We start from the raw sequence: 15600 nt of genomic DNA on the forward strand, positions 1-15600 counted from the left end.
TTCAAGCTTTTGGTATTTTTGAAACCTGCAATAAAAGAGCTTTCTAATGATGTATAATCTATTGGGGTATGACCCCATCTTCTCTTGTTAGAACCTTGGAAATGTTGAGTCTGCATTTTACAGAATAGTTTCCAAGAAAAGAGGCTTCAAAGATGTTAAATAAGAAATCACCCAGAGTAAGGATTCCTAAAAACGTGCTAAAAATAAAGCAGGCCATACTGTAAGCTTCCAGGCAGTACCAAATTGTTTTGGTAGGTGTAGTGGAATGGGGTGAAAGCACCAATCTAATACTGCATGTTTTGTCATTGTCAATGTCTTTGTTTCAAGATTTCTGAAGATTATGAAAACGGTCACCACAATAAAAATGAGCTGAAAATATACTTTTTTGATTGCAGAATTGTCCCAAAACTACAGCATGGGTAGAAAGTAATGTGTAGATGCAAATAGTCATAAAAGAAAAAAATCGACCACCCCTTTGAATTTTGACTTTTTCCCACCGTACAGTGAAACAACACCGGGCCACTTTCCACCCATTTTGTGGTAGCAGAATTTTGATGTTTAAGAATTTTGACGGAAAACACATGATGTTCCACATCATCAAAAATGCTGTCGCATATGTTGCACTCAAAAAATTCACATGCTGTTCATTTAGCTGTCAGTTTTGGAGACAACCCCACTCAAAATTACATAAAAATTTAAAAGTCAGGGCATTTGATTTTCATCACCACATATTTTATGTTTCGAACGTCTTTTTTTTCAGAATACATAATAGTTTGAAAGATTTTATTTTGACAGATCTTGGTACAAAGAGAAAAAATTTGTGAAGGAGCTCATGAGTATTGAATGAAGAAAAGGGTGCACCTTCTGAGCTGAGGTTAAAGGTGAAACAGCCTACAATGCACAAAATGTTTCTGGAATGTCTTCATCATCGGTATTCTGGACTGCAGTGTATGGAAATGTACTTGATGAAAATGCAGTTCTTCAAGGATGATGGTGAGGGGGCCTTTTGTACATTTTTCTCAAGCTCGTGCTGTAGATTGCTTCTGATTTTCCTTGCTGGTGTTTAATTCTTGGCATTTTGAGGGAATCAAATGATGTTTGCATCTGCCAACTTGGGACATGATCATTAATAAGACATATTTTGTTTTTGTGATTATGGTTTTAAAGTAAGTAAATATTATCATCTGTCACACTTAAAATCTGTTCAAAAATTACAGGGGCAATTATTACTGCCCGTTATTTTTTAGGTACTAAAGATTACAGGTTGTTCATGTCTGTCAAAAATGCTGACAGTTGAGACTTAATTATTCAATTCTGATCAATATGAGGGATGGGCACAGGAGCGGTAACATTCATGAATCCCTCATTTCATCATACACTAAAGCTGGTTACATTATGCGTAAGGAAATACACATAGGATATTTGCAAACCTAGACTATTTCTAGTCCTTGGAGTCTGCTATTAGTGCAAATCACGTACACAATTCCTAGAATACGCATAAGCCTCTATGGTGCGAGATTACACGGTAACGTGTGGGACAGTCTTCATGCAGCATTGGCGTAAGTTAAGCCAATCGATTGAGTAAACTATGGCTGCAGCTTGTGCCTGCAGCAATATTAACGTTTTTCAACATGATCTCCATTACATGTTCATTGCCCGTGCCAACTTTTCACAAACCTGCGGCAGCATCAAAGACTTGTGGTCTTATACCAGTAAAGAGACCTAAACATGAAGATACTTTCCCAAACTGGAGAAAAACAGCCGTCAAACACTGGACAGGACATTTTAATAAGTTTAAGTTTATTGGATGTTTTCTCTACCAAAGACCACGGTTTGCTTTTTATAATGAAACCTACCGAAAACGACCAAGACGCCAGTCTATCTTTTGCAGATAAACAAACATAAAAGGGATTTTAACAGAATATCACGAAGAAAACATCAGTGTTATTTCACACTTCAGCAGGGAAACACAAGACTTGAATAAATTATCAAAACGAATGCAACTATATTTTCGATTAATGAGTGTATTTATTCTATTCCTTCCCACATAACACTGTAGCGATTGGTATGCTTTCCGCAGTCAGCAAAACACTGGGTTTTTTTCCTTATCGTTTTTTCTTTATCATAAAATGCACACTCATCTCATTCTCTTGCCCAAACTTGTTTTTTTCTTTTAAGTGCATTTGAGCTGCATCCATGAATGTGACTTTCACCATGTTCACTAGTTTCAGAAGTTTGGATACATGTATTGCCTATTTGGTGTTTGTCTTTTTACATACATGTACATGTAGTTTACCAACAGCTAACAATAAAGTGAGAAGTTCCTTATTCAAAGTACATGCAAATCATAACCATATACATGTGCACAACCATCTTCAAGTTCTAAGTCATGACCCACAACTGATTCTGCTGATTACAAACCATGCTCTCTTTCCCTGAAAGAAATCAGACAGTAGTGTTGATCCATTAATTCATTCATTTTAAAATATTAACTTGTACTTGAAAATGGAAATGTTTTGAGTTGTTTATGAAATTTTTAAATATTTACTTTTTTCTTCACGGTTGCTTCATTATTTTTTGCCGACATTGAATTCTTTTTGACTGGGCATGTGGCCTAGTAATTAGGGTTTGCAGCTTCTGATCATAGTATCAGGGGTTCAAATCCAGCTGGTGGCAGCATGTTGTGATCCTGGGCAAGCCACTTTACTCCTATATGCCTCTCTCCACCCAGGAGTAAATGGTAACACGTGAGGGCAGACACGGTTATGTTTAGCCATTTGCCCCAAAATGGCAACACTGGGTTAGTACACCTCCCAGGGAGCTGAGATGGTTTCAGGAACGTTCATATGATGTGTGAGCCCAATGTGCAAGGATAATAATGGCGCTTTGAAACGTTGTAGAAAGCGCATTACAAACGTTGTAATTACTATTTATATTATCACTTAATTACTCTGACATGTTCACTATGTCAACTTTAACTGTAATCTGTTGAGTATCAGAGTCATCATTATTTCACTGAATCATTGCTTCAGACATCCCCAGTTCAATTTTGAGTTGAGTTGATCACAGGTATCACTTTACTCTGACAATACTCAGAGTATTTAAAAATTTGACGCATTACGGTTTTGTTGCACTCTATATTGATGGGTATCTCTAGCAGGCTGGGGAAATATGTGGTACATGTAGGTCTTGAGACCATTTTTTTCTGGTCTCTGTCTTGGTACCCTGCGATCTCGGTCTCCTCCCCCGTGGTCTTGGTATTTTGCTGGTCTTGGTATCCAGATCACCAGTATTGTATGCAAACATGAACTTGCACTCACTGTGCAGAATCGATTACACTCGACTCAAGATCATGTGTACACTGTAGAGTAGTATTGCTATCATTATACACATACAGTATATGATACAACCTTGTTTTTTTCTGTCCCTGCAAACATGCCAATACTTAACATGTAAACCTGCATGCTGATTTCATGTCTGGGAACAAGATAGTAAATTGCATGAAATACGTACTGTATAATGAGGCAGCGATCAGCAGCACTTTGTGTATATACATGTACAGACACCATATTTTCTTTATATTGTGCCATTGTGATAAATTCTGCCTCTGCGCTGTTAACATTGCCACCCAACTAGTGCTGCAGCCGAACTACCAAACTGGATGTTCAGCTTTAATATGGCATGACATTGATAGCACTGAGAATGAAAACATGATAAAAAAGCAAACACAACAAAAAAAGGATAACGAGTTGTGCTACACTGGCACTTGGCACGTGTGTGTACACACGTACATGTACTATACATGTACTGTACATACATACTGTGCATACATGTACATGTAGAGTAAACTTACAACGGCCCTGCATCACACGATGGTTGTAAAAAGCACGTGGTGAGAATTTACCAATAATGAACCGGCAACATGCAACGTAAGGCATTTCCGCTGCACAACAATTCTAAATTCTTACTACATCCAATTGTGCTTACATGTATGTACAGTTCAACTATCGGTAACCCACATGTAATCTTCACCCATATATATTTGGTTTGGTTATTTGCAGTGTGAAGGCCAGTACATTGCGATTGAAAGTTAACACCCAAACGGGAAAATTTTTTCACATTTTTTCTCTTCCCAGGGAATTCCTTTTCATTTCACAAATTGTGAAAAAGTGTGCCAAAAGTGGGAAAATATTTTCACACCTTTTCACACAAGTAGGAAAATATTTTCACAGATTTTCCCCCAAGTGGGAAAAGATTTTCACGCTTTTTCCCACAAATGGGAAACAATTTTCATGCTTTTTCCCACAAATGGGAAACAATTTTCCTGCTTTTTCCCACAAATGGGAAAAAAGGTTCCCAGATTTTCCCACAAGTAAGAAATGATTTTCACAGATTTTCCCACAAGTGGGAAAAGATTTTCACAGAATTTCCCACAAGTGAGAAAAGATTTTCGCACTTTTTCTCACAAGTGGGAAAAGATTTTCACAGATTTTCTCTGGTAGTGGGGAAATAATTTTGCAAGCTTTTTTCATTTAGTAGTATTTGTGCATGTACACGTAGACATCAGAAGTTTTTGTTCTCTGTGGTTTCAAAAATGCACATCTGTGAATATTTAAAGTGGAGGAAAATCAGTCTGAGAGAAAAGTTCTTCAATTCTCAGGAATATTCAGATTACTTGAGGAAGACAGCATTAAAATTTCAACGCAGTATGTTTCTCGGTTTTGAGCAAAATACAACGTGACAGGAGAAATCAAAGCTGGCTATGGTGGAGGTTGGAGACAAGCATTGAACACCGAACAGCTGAAGTACAGTAAATTGCCGTTATAGCGCTCTCTAACATGTCTTATATTATAAGTTATAAGTGTTTACAAATTAAATTAACCCACTTGGATGGATGCTCAACATGCGTACCACATGTGCACATGTACATGAACATGTATCCACATGTTGTCATGTATGTAAATTACGTTTACATGTATAGGCAAATGTATGTATCGTGATTTTGGAATAAATGCCTTGTGTCCAGTTATCTCGACGTTTTCGTGATGCCGATCAAAAAAAATTTCCAAACCTCTTCAAAAACCGCCACGGGACCTCGTGCATGCCGCACCGCATAGCGAACTTTTTCCAATAACCATGTGACCACAGAGAGTAACATGTCATCAGAAACACCGAACACAATCGGCGAAAAGACGAGATTCGCTACGTGAAGATACACGTACAATTTAAGCAGTTATTTTATTCGTCGATTGTAAGAAACCTTTCGGTAACAAAATACTGCATGTAGTATTTCATTGTTGATATTTTGTGTGCCAAACTACACCACGAAAATAAATAAAAAGTGGGCAAATAACCCAAGTTGCCACAGCAGAGCAAAGTAAATTTACTGTAAGACACACATTTTATGTGCTTCATGACTTCATAACTTGGGGACATAACTTGGTCTATACTAATCACTCGACATCCAGACAACTTTTTAAACATTTATTCTCCGACAATGTCGAGTGTTTATCTATGGTAATCCAAGAAAACAACTGCGCCCCGCAAGCGTGGGTCGCCGTAGTGAGCACATCCCCGCGATCGCACTGCATGGACCGGACGGCTCAGCCTAGGAAATCGCTACTAGACTACAACAGCACACTCCACGTGCACGTGGTGAGTTGGCCCCGGCCGGCCCCAAGTGCAGCGCAGCCTGCATAATGGACTCTTCACTGCATAATAGTCGTGCGCGTGTGGCAAACGTTGAGCATTTTCGCTGCACAATGTTTCTCGTTTTCACAAGTTTTCGCATGATTTTCGGAACCTTTTGCCCTGCTTTTGCAAAATTTTCACACTGTTTTCGCACACTGTGTTTTTCTCAATGTTTTCGCAAATGCTTCACGCCGTGTTCACAGAAGATTCGCACCATTTTTGCGCGGTTTTTGTGCGTTGTTCAACCCTTTCGCATTCGATTCGCTGCGAATTCGCAGGGGGGAAAAGTTGTGGTCAAAATACGAAATGCGAATGCGAATTCCTTTGTTTTTTTTCCCATTCCTTTTCGCAGCGTTAACTTTCAAATGCAACGTACTATATCCAAATTTAGCATTCTATTTGCCATTCTCTGATAGCCATGCCCTTACATTCCAAATTAGGCCAATGCTGTCATAAATGGCCATGCAAAATGAATTTTGATTGGTCTCTGATCACAGTCAGAGTCGTGCTAAATCAAAGACAACTCCGGAAGGAATACTGATTTTGCCAGGCGGGCCACACCAGTGCAGCGCTCCTGTGATGAGATTAGGTTCGCAGGGTGGCCTAACCATGGAAGAAGGAAGTGTTCCTTCCTCCATGGCCTAACTTGCCTGTTATTTGATGATGTTTGATCAGAGTTGTAATGTGAATATGTTGTAATGGAATTTTGCCAGTTGTACGCAAATCTTAAAAAACAAAATGCTGTAATCCGTTCAAAATGACTGATGGAAAATCACCCCTTTGGTCATGTGGGTGCTGTCCTGGAAAATACCAAGGCTCTTTGAATACATTAAAAGCCATGATTTGGTAGTTGAATCTGTTTCCTGGAAAAATAACCAAAACACAATTTGCTCGAAATCTAATTTGATCTTGTACCCTGTATGGAGGTAACTCCCATTTTCAGCACCCTTTTTTTTCTCACATATCCTACGATCGTTGTGTCGAGTCAAGCATGGTCCAAACACGACCGCTTTTGGTTGGCTAACCACGGTTGGAAACTGTAGTAGTAGGGAAAGGACAGTTCTGGAGCACCTCCCCTTTGAAAGCTTTAGGCACTTTGCCGGGAATCATTGGTAGCGTTTTGAGCTGGCTGTTCAACGTGGTGAGTAAAGCGGTTGGATGGACAGCGGATCACGTGTGGACTTTGTTTTTAGAGGTCAGTTATGTAGTTTTGACTTTTATACAAAAAACGTAAATCCCTTTTATAATGGGCAAAAAAATTTTAAACACTTGTTTTCCACGTGGAGAACAAGCGTTTTTTTTAATGCCTTTTACTTTTTCGTCTACTCTAAGTTAATACTTTATACAACTTAAAACCGATTACACCCACGGCAATGGCTCCAACGGTTAAAGACATTTTTTCTTCGTTATGCACATCTTAAGGCCTACATTCTGAAACGGGACTTAAAATTGGCTTTAAATTTGGATTTGCTTCGGTTGCTTCATCATTAAAATCATCTTCAACCTTTGGTCCAAAATTTATACTCAGTACGTAACCTGTCCTCATATCCCCAGTCGCGATTTGTAAATTATTGTTGTAACCGACAAAAGTGCTGATGCGTAAGTGCATGTCCAAGGGCACCAAATATAGCCCCAAGGCAACAACAAAGTTTAAAGGCATTCTTGCATATTGCAATGAATCTTGAAATTGGTCAATCGACTGTTCGGGATCGGGGGCTGAATTACTTAAAGATTCCACGATCATAATAAATTGCCGTTGCGGGTCTAACCCAGTGTCGGGGGCCAAAACGCTGGTCTTGGTCTGAGCTTGTGCACCGAGTAACGCGTATACGTAAGCACGGATAGATTCATTCACTTTTGTAATTCCAACGTCCGCTAACCTAGACTTTTTAGGAATAAAATCCTACCAGGCCAAAGTGACCGCGTCCGACTGTGAAATCCAAGTGACCATGTAAGTACTCGCGTGACCCGAGCCTTTAGGCGGTTTAGCCCAGCCAAAGCCCATAAAAGTAGATCCCACTTATTTGCAATTGGTGACGTGTAAGTCGTGTGCATCATAATTTTTATTAGGGACAGGTACGTAACCGTTGTCGTAATAGCAGTTCCTAATCCGTTTGACAATGTATCGTGAGTTTGTTTAAACAACTTGTTTGAATCGACGTTAAATAGACGACACATGTCTGTAAACTTCCGATGATCGTAATTATTGTGAACACGTCATATACGTCGTCGCTGGGAATGGGCATCACGCAGTCGTAAAATATTTTTTGTACGGTATAATATACGTGAAAATTGAATAAGGCAGACACGTATGGATTAGGGTCAGACAGCAAATCGAAACCCATGCCGCAGGCTGTCGTCGCGCAATAGACCGCAAAATTAAATTGATTTTGATAATACGAAATTGGATCGGTTGTCCAATGATTGACCGCTTCGTTCGTCGTTACTTTCGGTAATTTATACACGTACGTTAAATTTGGAAACTCGGCTGTAAACGAGTTGTCTTTGTTGACTACGATCGATAAATGACTAAAGTTGGCTCCCATTTATTTTATACGTCTTTATTTTTATTTTAAAGGAGGTGCCGTTGGTTGAACCGCTTGATAAGCAGGTGGTTGTTCCTGATAATTAACCGACTTTGTAAAACTTATTCACCAAGTTTTTTCATAAGATCTTTTTTAAAAACCGCCGCCCGTTCATTGGCTAGCGCTTCTGCTCTCTCGTTTACTTGACGTTCAAATTCTTCTTTACTCGTCAACTTGGTTTCTTGTAATTGTGTAGACGTACTTGACCTTATTTTTTCGTTAAACTTTTTCAGCTCGGATAAAAGCAGTACAAATTCCTCTTGCAATATATCACCGTCTTCAATTGCGTGAGATACGTATCACTCAATGGTGTTTAGCTTGGAGTCTGCCAACATTCGAATTTCATCGTGCTTTTTGGTTTTGTGAGTTAATCGGCGAGTGGCGTACTTTAGCACCGCGTAGGCACCGAACGCACCAATAGCGATGCCTTCTATCACAAGTCCAACGGGTCCGGTACTGACACCTAAAATAGCGGGAAGACAACGGCTGCCGAGGTAGCATCCAACACTTCCACACCGTGCTCTACGTAACTAAGTGCAGAGAGTACCTGTTTAATCTCTTTCAAAGGTGGTAAATTTTAGTCTCCGCTTGTTCGGCCGAGTTTAAAGTCAAATCTGGGTGTTTACTTAAATCCGGGTATACGTTAGTCGTCATCTTTTTATTATATACGCGTTTAAATATGTCTAACTCGATTAAAATTTTGCCGATATTATTCAAGAGCTCACCTCGATCGTTTTTAAGCCAATTCACTGATGTTTCTGTGTATTAACTTCTCAGGCATTTTACACGTCACAGGTGTTGAGGTGCGAGGCTCGGTAGCAACCACGTATAGCAAGTTCAAAGACTGCCCGTTTTAAAAGTTGTCAAATGTATTTAATTGTTTGCAATGAATAAACGCGAGTTTCAAGGGGTTTAAATGGTAGTTGCCTTCATAAATAACGTTGGGTAAAAGTTTTATTTTGGGTAAGTTCAATAGCTTAGACACTTCTTTATTTAGTCTCAACTTGAGATTGGGGTCCGTAATGGCCGAAGTCACCCTTTTAGATTCTGAGTCCATGTTATAATAACCGGGAGATACCACGATGCTTCCTCTTCGACCCTCGGGTAATGGTTGAGATGAGCTCTGAGAATGAAGTCTATCGTATATAGGTTCCGTTAGCCCCGTCAAAAAAAGTCTTTTAGTTAATTCTCTTCTGGGTCTCGTGGGTTGTACGGGGGCATTTGTTGTAGGTCGAGTTGGGGGATTCCCTTCATAGATTTCATCCAAGGCTTGTCTTTGCCCTTCGAGCAGTGAAACAGATTTGACTTTTTTATCCTCGATATCATAAGCTAAACGAGCTCGCGTTTCTTATGGTTGTCTTTGGTTTAACTGCTCTTCTCAAGTTGAGATTTCTTGGTTCGGCTTCGCAATTTCCTCAGCGATAATTCTGATTTCTTCTGCTAAAGTGCCTTTTTTATTTGCTTGGATCAGTCTGGTTTTAGCTGTTTGTACTAATTCTGAATTGGGAGATACTTCCGTTCTTTCCTCTGAAGGTATTCCAGGCGGTCGTTTGCCACGTACCCCCGCGGGCCTAGCGTCCAAGTTTGTATCCCACTCAATTTCAGTCGCGTTTGTTACGTTGAAATATCCAGCTTCATACTGAATATTCTTTACTCGGACGACTTTGTCGCCTTTGGTGTTTTTAATGACATCTTTCAATTTAAACATCTGCTCGCTCTCAGTTAAGTAAAACGTGTGAGTCTCCATTTTATTATATATGTTTTGAAAAATCTTGTTTGGTCAATCTATACGTTTTGAAAAATCTTGTTTAGCAATCTATATATTTTTGGAAATCTTGTTTGGCGAGGTTTAATTTGTCGAGGGCATTTTTCCAATACTTATCCGAAACTTGAAACAAATCTTTTACTTTTAAATCGTCCTCCCCGGTTGCCTCTTGATAACATACCACGATTTAAGCCCTCAACGGTCTTCCTCTGGATATCTTACCATCTAAAACTCGATTTAACGCATATTCGATGCGACCCGATTGATCACTGGGTAACTCAATGTTAAGTTCTCTCAAAGTCTTCTCTGATTTTCGTGGAGGGGGTTTTTTCCAAACGTGATGATGGAAGTATCTATCTCCCATCGCTTCAGGGGTATATGAAGGAACCCACCCAAAAATTAGACCGCAATGTCGGCATACATATCTTTCGTCCATTTCAAATATGTCGTGTTCACACGTTTTTTCTGGTTGTGGTGGCAGGGTTGGCCATTCAGGTTCGTAACCGAGTAGGTGGCAAATTTCTGCGTATGTCATTGTTATTTATATGTTGTTTATTTATTTTAGGAACGAGTGACATGAAAACAACCCCAGTTATTCCGAAGAATAACCGAGGTTTAATTGATTCATAATTTAATCAACTTTTATTTACATGAGAGATTCAAATTCAGATGTACTAAACCGAGGTTAAATCGACTTTTAATTTCATGAGAGATTCAGATATGCTAAATGCTTGCAACGCCGACTTATTTGAAATTAGTGCGTCGTTTCTAATTTTCAACATTGCCGCTGTCATTCTATACCTAACGCTAGCGCCGCAAGACAGTGAACCATGGGTACCGTAGTATACATCTTTTGGACAAATAAATGATTGCGCGTCGCATCTCTTATTGATAAATTTATTGATATTTGACGAGTCAATGGGTTTTTTTTGGTGATCAAATAGAGAAATCTATTTTAACGTACATTTGGTTTTAAGCCATATAAGGTGGTTTAACTACATAGTCGTTCTTGTTCAATTCATCTATATCGCGACTGGCTTTGTAGGCGTTTACGGTATTAGACAGGAGATTAGACTCTTGAGATTCGATAAACCTATAAACGGCCAAATTTATGTGATCGAGTATGTTTGTCGTAGGTTGTTCTATTTGATAGCAAATTTGCCGACCCACTAAATTTTCTGGCGTTTTATCTCGAGTGCCATATTTATAAAGCAGGTTTATGCCGTAACAGGGTTCTATCGTCATAATCAACAGGTGTTTATTTTTACCGATGTGACGGTAAAAAATGGGGGAACTGCATTGACTCACGTGGGTGCCTTCTTTATTAATCATGGGCTTTGAAATGATTAATTTACTCGGGTCAAAAGGGCCATAGGTGACGTTGGGGTGACAGTTGTCGGCATTGAGACACTCGTGGTCATCTGAAACGATATATACTTGGGTTGACATGATTCTGATTTTCCCGGCTTTGTCATATATCTTTCTCATTTTTATTCAGCTGCGTCTATTAATTCGGGTGGGATTTCTACTTTAATTAAATGTTCAATGGCAATGTCGTATTCAATAATTAGCCCAATTTCGTATAAATCCGAGTCGAGTTTAGTCGCTGAATCGGGCAGTGGCTTGTTTTTTAGCGCGTGCCTCAGCTTTTTATGCTTACCGTCTACGAGCACTATGTGATCCACTCCTTCCAACTCGACACAATTTATGCAGCAGTTGCAATATGTACAACCAAAACATTCGATACAATTGCTGCATTCATAACAGTCCCCGCAACTGTCCAAGGTATTTGAATTTTGGCAGTAGTATGAATTAAAACAAGCCACGCAATTTATACATCTACCGAAATTGTCGCAAGTGGAGCAGTTATTACATCTGGCGCAGTCGTTACATTTGTGGCATTCATGGCATTCTTTACAATTGTACATTGAAACAAACAGTCAGAATTTAAACAACGAAAGCAATCGTACAAATCTACTGAATCGATCGAATTTCTCGTGTCTTTGCAGAATTTGCAGAAATAACAATTAACGTTTGATTTATGGTCTACCATATCCTTTTATATAGATTCTTTTTATTTTCCTCATTTTTTCTAACAACTTGACTTGACATGTTTTATATATATTGTTATTTTTATATATAGTCCGTTTATTTAAGGTGGTTGTAAACTGTGAGATGTCACGAGTTCAGGCAGGAAAAGCGAGGGAAATCCCCTTTTTTGTTTGAGAGTCACGGGGTCAAAGGTCTAGGTTGTTTGTGCGAGGTCGGTGCAGGCAGGCGCACGTCGCGAGTTGTTGACAAAAAAAGTACGCCGGGGCCAAAATGTCAAGGTGAGTGAAGTGGGAAACCCCGGCGCGGGTGGTGGAAAGTGGTGGAAAGGGGTGAAAGGGAGTGAAAGGGGAGGTGCTCCATTACTGTCTTATGGACTTTGGACTTATGGACTTTTAACTCCTAAAACAAACTTTGGGGAAACAGTGTAGAAAAAAATTTTGTTCACATCGAAGTTGCTTGTGGACGGAGATGGAAAGGAGATTCATTGTTTGCATTAACATATTTTACACACAGAAGTACTATATAGGACACATTTGTTCATTCGTATCATGCTCTCGACGTCTCAGTGGGCATTATGTGTACGTGTTTGTCACAAGTCAGTGATATTTTACGCCAAGTGTTTGATTAATTTAAAGACACAAACTGTATGTTGCCAAGTTGGCCAAATTTCCTTATATATGCCCTTTTATGCAAAGTAAGGTGCGGTCCTGTATGGTTCACACCCGCATGGGTACACACCAGGCATGGGGACCTGAATAGTGTCTTATAGTGCCTGCTCACTGAGGCGTTGTCCAGCAGTGGTAGCCTTAAATACTGGGGTGTGTTTCTGTGTGACACACACTGACAGGCCTGTGGTGCGATAGCATACGTTTGAGCGACAGCTCTGAAGCCAGAATTTTATTAAGCTTTCAACCTTGTTAATGTGGATTGGAAATCCAGTGTTGACGGTAGCCATAAGTTGGGAGAGCGATTTGCTGCCCCAAATTTTCAGGAGAAAAGTTTAAAGAGGAAGGGCAGGCTGTGACAAGTTTCAGTGTGCTGTAAGACCTCATGAGCCAGTATATACTGTAAGTGTTCTTTTTAATTATTTTCTAATATTTAGCCATTATGTTTTGTCTGGTATATGTAAGTGCTACTACTATAAGTGCTACTTTATATCTGTAATAATGGGGAGTTCAAAAGCCAATTTTAGTGACCCCGGCTAAACCCAATTGTCTCTCTCTTCTCCATGATATTAATAAATATCAAAAACAAATGAGAACTGCATTCCTGATGTATAACAAAGTTCTGAAAGACAGGCCTTTCAAATCTTCATCCACATGGCACCCCAAATCCACTTAAAATTCAACTCTTGAGAACTAGTGTATTTGGAAGCCACCAAGATGAAACTACATGTAGCTCACATCCGTATGAGAAACACTTGAACCAACATGTCCAAAGCCAAATAGGCAGCTATTTCCAAACTCAACCCATCTGTTGTCATCAAACCCTATGACAAAGGCCGTGGCATTTGCATCATGAAATGAGAGGACTACCTAAAAGTCGGTTTCAAACATCTTGGCTCCCACCACTATGAAAAAGTAAACAGGATTTCAGCCATGAAACCTCCCTCAAAGTTCACAATGTCTGAACCAACATGCTGAAAAGCAAGCACATAGACAAACACACCTTTGCTTACCTTGACCTGCTTGGACAACCCATCTCCTGCCCACCATGTATTTTCGTCCCAAAAAACACAAAACATCCCCACTGGGTGAACCCTTTGTTGGCAGGCCTATCATCAGCGGTTGCACAAGCCCAACAACCAAAATCTCTGAGCATGTGGAGTATTTCCTCCTTCCAATAGTAACCGCCAAAAAAACATATGTCCATGATACAACGGACATCCAGCGGAATCTAGAAAAGGAAAACTGTCCCCAAAACTCAATCCTAGCAAGCATTGACATTGTCTCCATGTATACCAACATTCACCAAGCACAAGCTATCGAACCGGTATGCAAGGCCTATGATACAACCAATTTCAGCTACGCCATTCCCAAACCCCGATCCACATACATGTATATCTGTACTCTCCTGGAACTTGTTCTAGGTTGCAGTTATTTTCAGTTTGGAGGAAGTTCCTTCAAACAGAAAATTGGATGTGAAATGGGTTCAGTAGCGAGTCCAGAAATTTGCGATATACATGTACGTGTAGCACTACGTGACTTGGAAATCTCAGCCCTCATGGATCAAATCCTTTTGAGGGCAAGATTCAGAGATGACATACTCATCATCTACAAGGTCCATCTTGATTCCTTCATCCAAATTGTCCACCATCTGAACCAACTGCATCAAATTCCCTCAACTCCCTCAAATTTACTTTTGAGGCATCTAAATCTTCCATCACCTACCCGGACCTTACCATATTCAAAGGTCCGCATTTCCGCAAAGCTGGTACCCTGGATACTAAAGTATTCATGAAACCAATGGAAACATTCCAATACTTAAAGAACTTCATCCCATCCACAACACGTATTCCACGGCTTTATCAAAGGTGAAATCCTGAGATATGCCAGAAATACAAATAATAAGGATGACTTTCTAATAAATGTGAAAAGTTTCAAGAAAAACTTCTAACTCAAGGCTATACCCAAGCCAAATTTCTGAAGTCGATGCAATCTATTCATTTCCAACAATGGAAATCTTTAATTCACACAGAACAAAACGTGAAGGCAAAGAAAGAACTTACCTCATCTTTACCACTACACACAATCAACGAGTGAATTACAAGGATGTCAGAAATACTCTTCTGGAACATTGTCACCTTATTTCAAGCAACCCACGCCTCAGAGAGATTTTCCCTAAACCTCCACTTGTTGCTTACAAAAGCGCCAACAACATCCAAAAAAACTTGTCAGAGCCAAACTCAGCCATGTAGAAAACAACCAGTCCTCTACACCTGAAGAACATGATGACACCCTTGATATCCTAGTTTCCTTATTGGATGAACAAAACCCATCCAACTAAATTGTGTTGTTAATATCATATCCCATACAGACGGCTACCCAAATTTCCCGTCTTGTGAGTGCCACTCACTCAGTAAAACCATACCTGGATTCCTCAGGAATCGTGCGACTGATGAGTCCCTGAAGGGATGAAAATGCATTCTCACTAGTATCAGGTAAAATACCCCTACCCAACTCACTGCTTCGGTAACCATGGCACCAATTTTATATAAGTCAGTTCCTCCCCATTATTTTTGCCCTCTCGAGACTCCATTTTAGTCTCTATGTGGAAATCAATCAGACAAAAATAAACCTTCAAATAAACAGTTGCTTTTATCCAAGTGTATTCCCACATCAATCTATAAGACAGCGCATCTCTGAATGGGATAGAGCCATCACTTCCTCATCCATACAAACAGCAAGGGATTACTGCATTTGTCAGTGTCACCCCTGGGGTGGGAAATCCATCTGACCAGCAGACTATGCAGTTATACAATGTCAAGCATCCTCGACAGAGAGCAAT

The 15600-nt window shown here is 39.7% G+C and overlaps 1 protein-coding gene across 8 annotated transcripts in view; it reads right to left on the bottom strand.

Moving 5' to 3' along the window:
• Window positions 1-15600, bottom strand: part of lrrc9 (leucine rich repeat containing 9) — a 286106-nt gene that overhangs the window by 229233 nt on the left and 41273 nt on the right. The window lies entirely within an intron of this gene.

Source organism: Acanthaster planci, linkage group LG01, assembly GCF_054643075.1.
Source record: "Acanthaster planci isolate LZ-2023a linkage group LG01, COTS_SCS, whole genome shotgun sequence".
Lineage (NCBI taxonomy): Eukaryota > Metazoa > Echinodermata > Asteroidea > Valvatida > Acanthasteridae > Acanthaster > Acanthaster planci.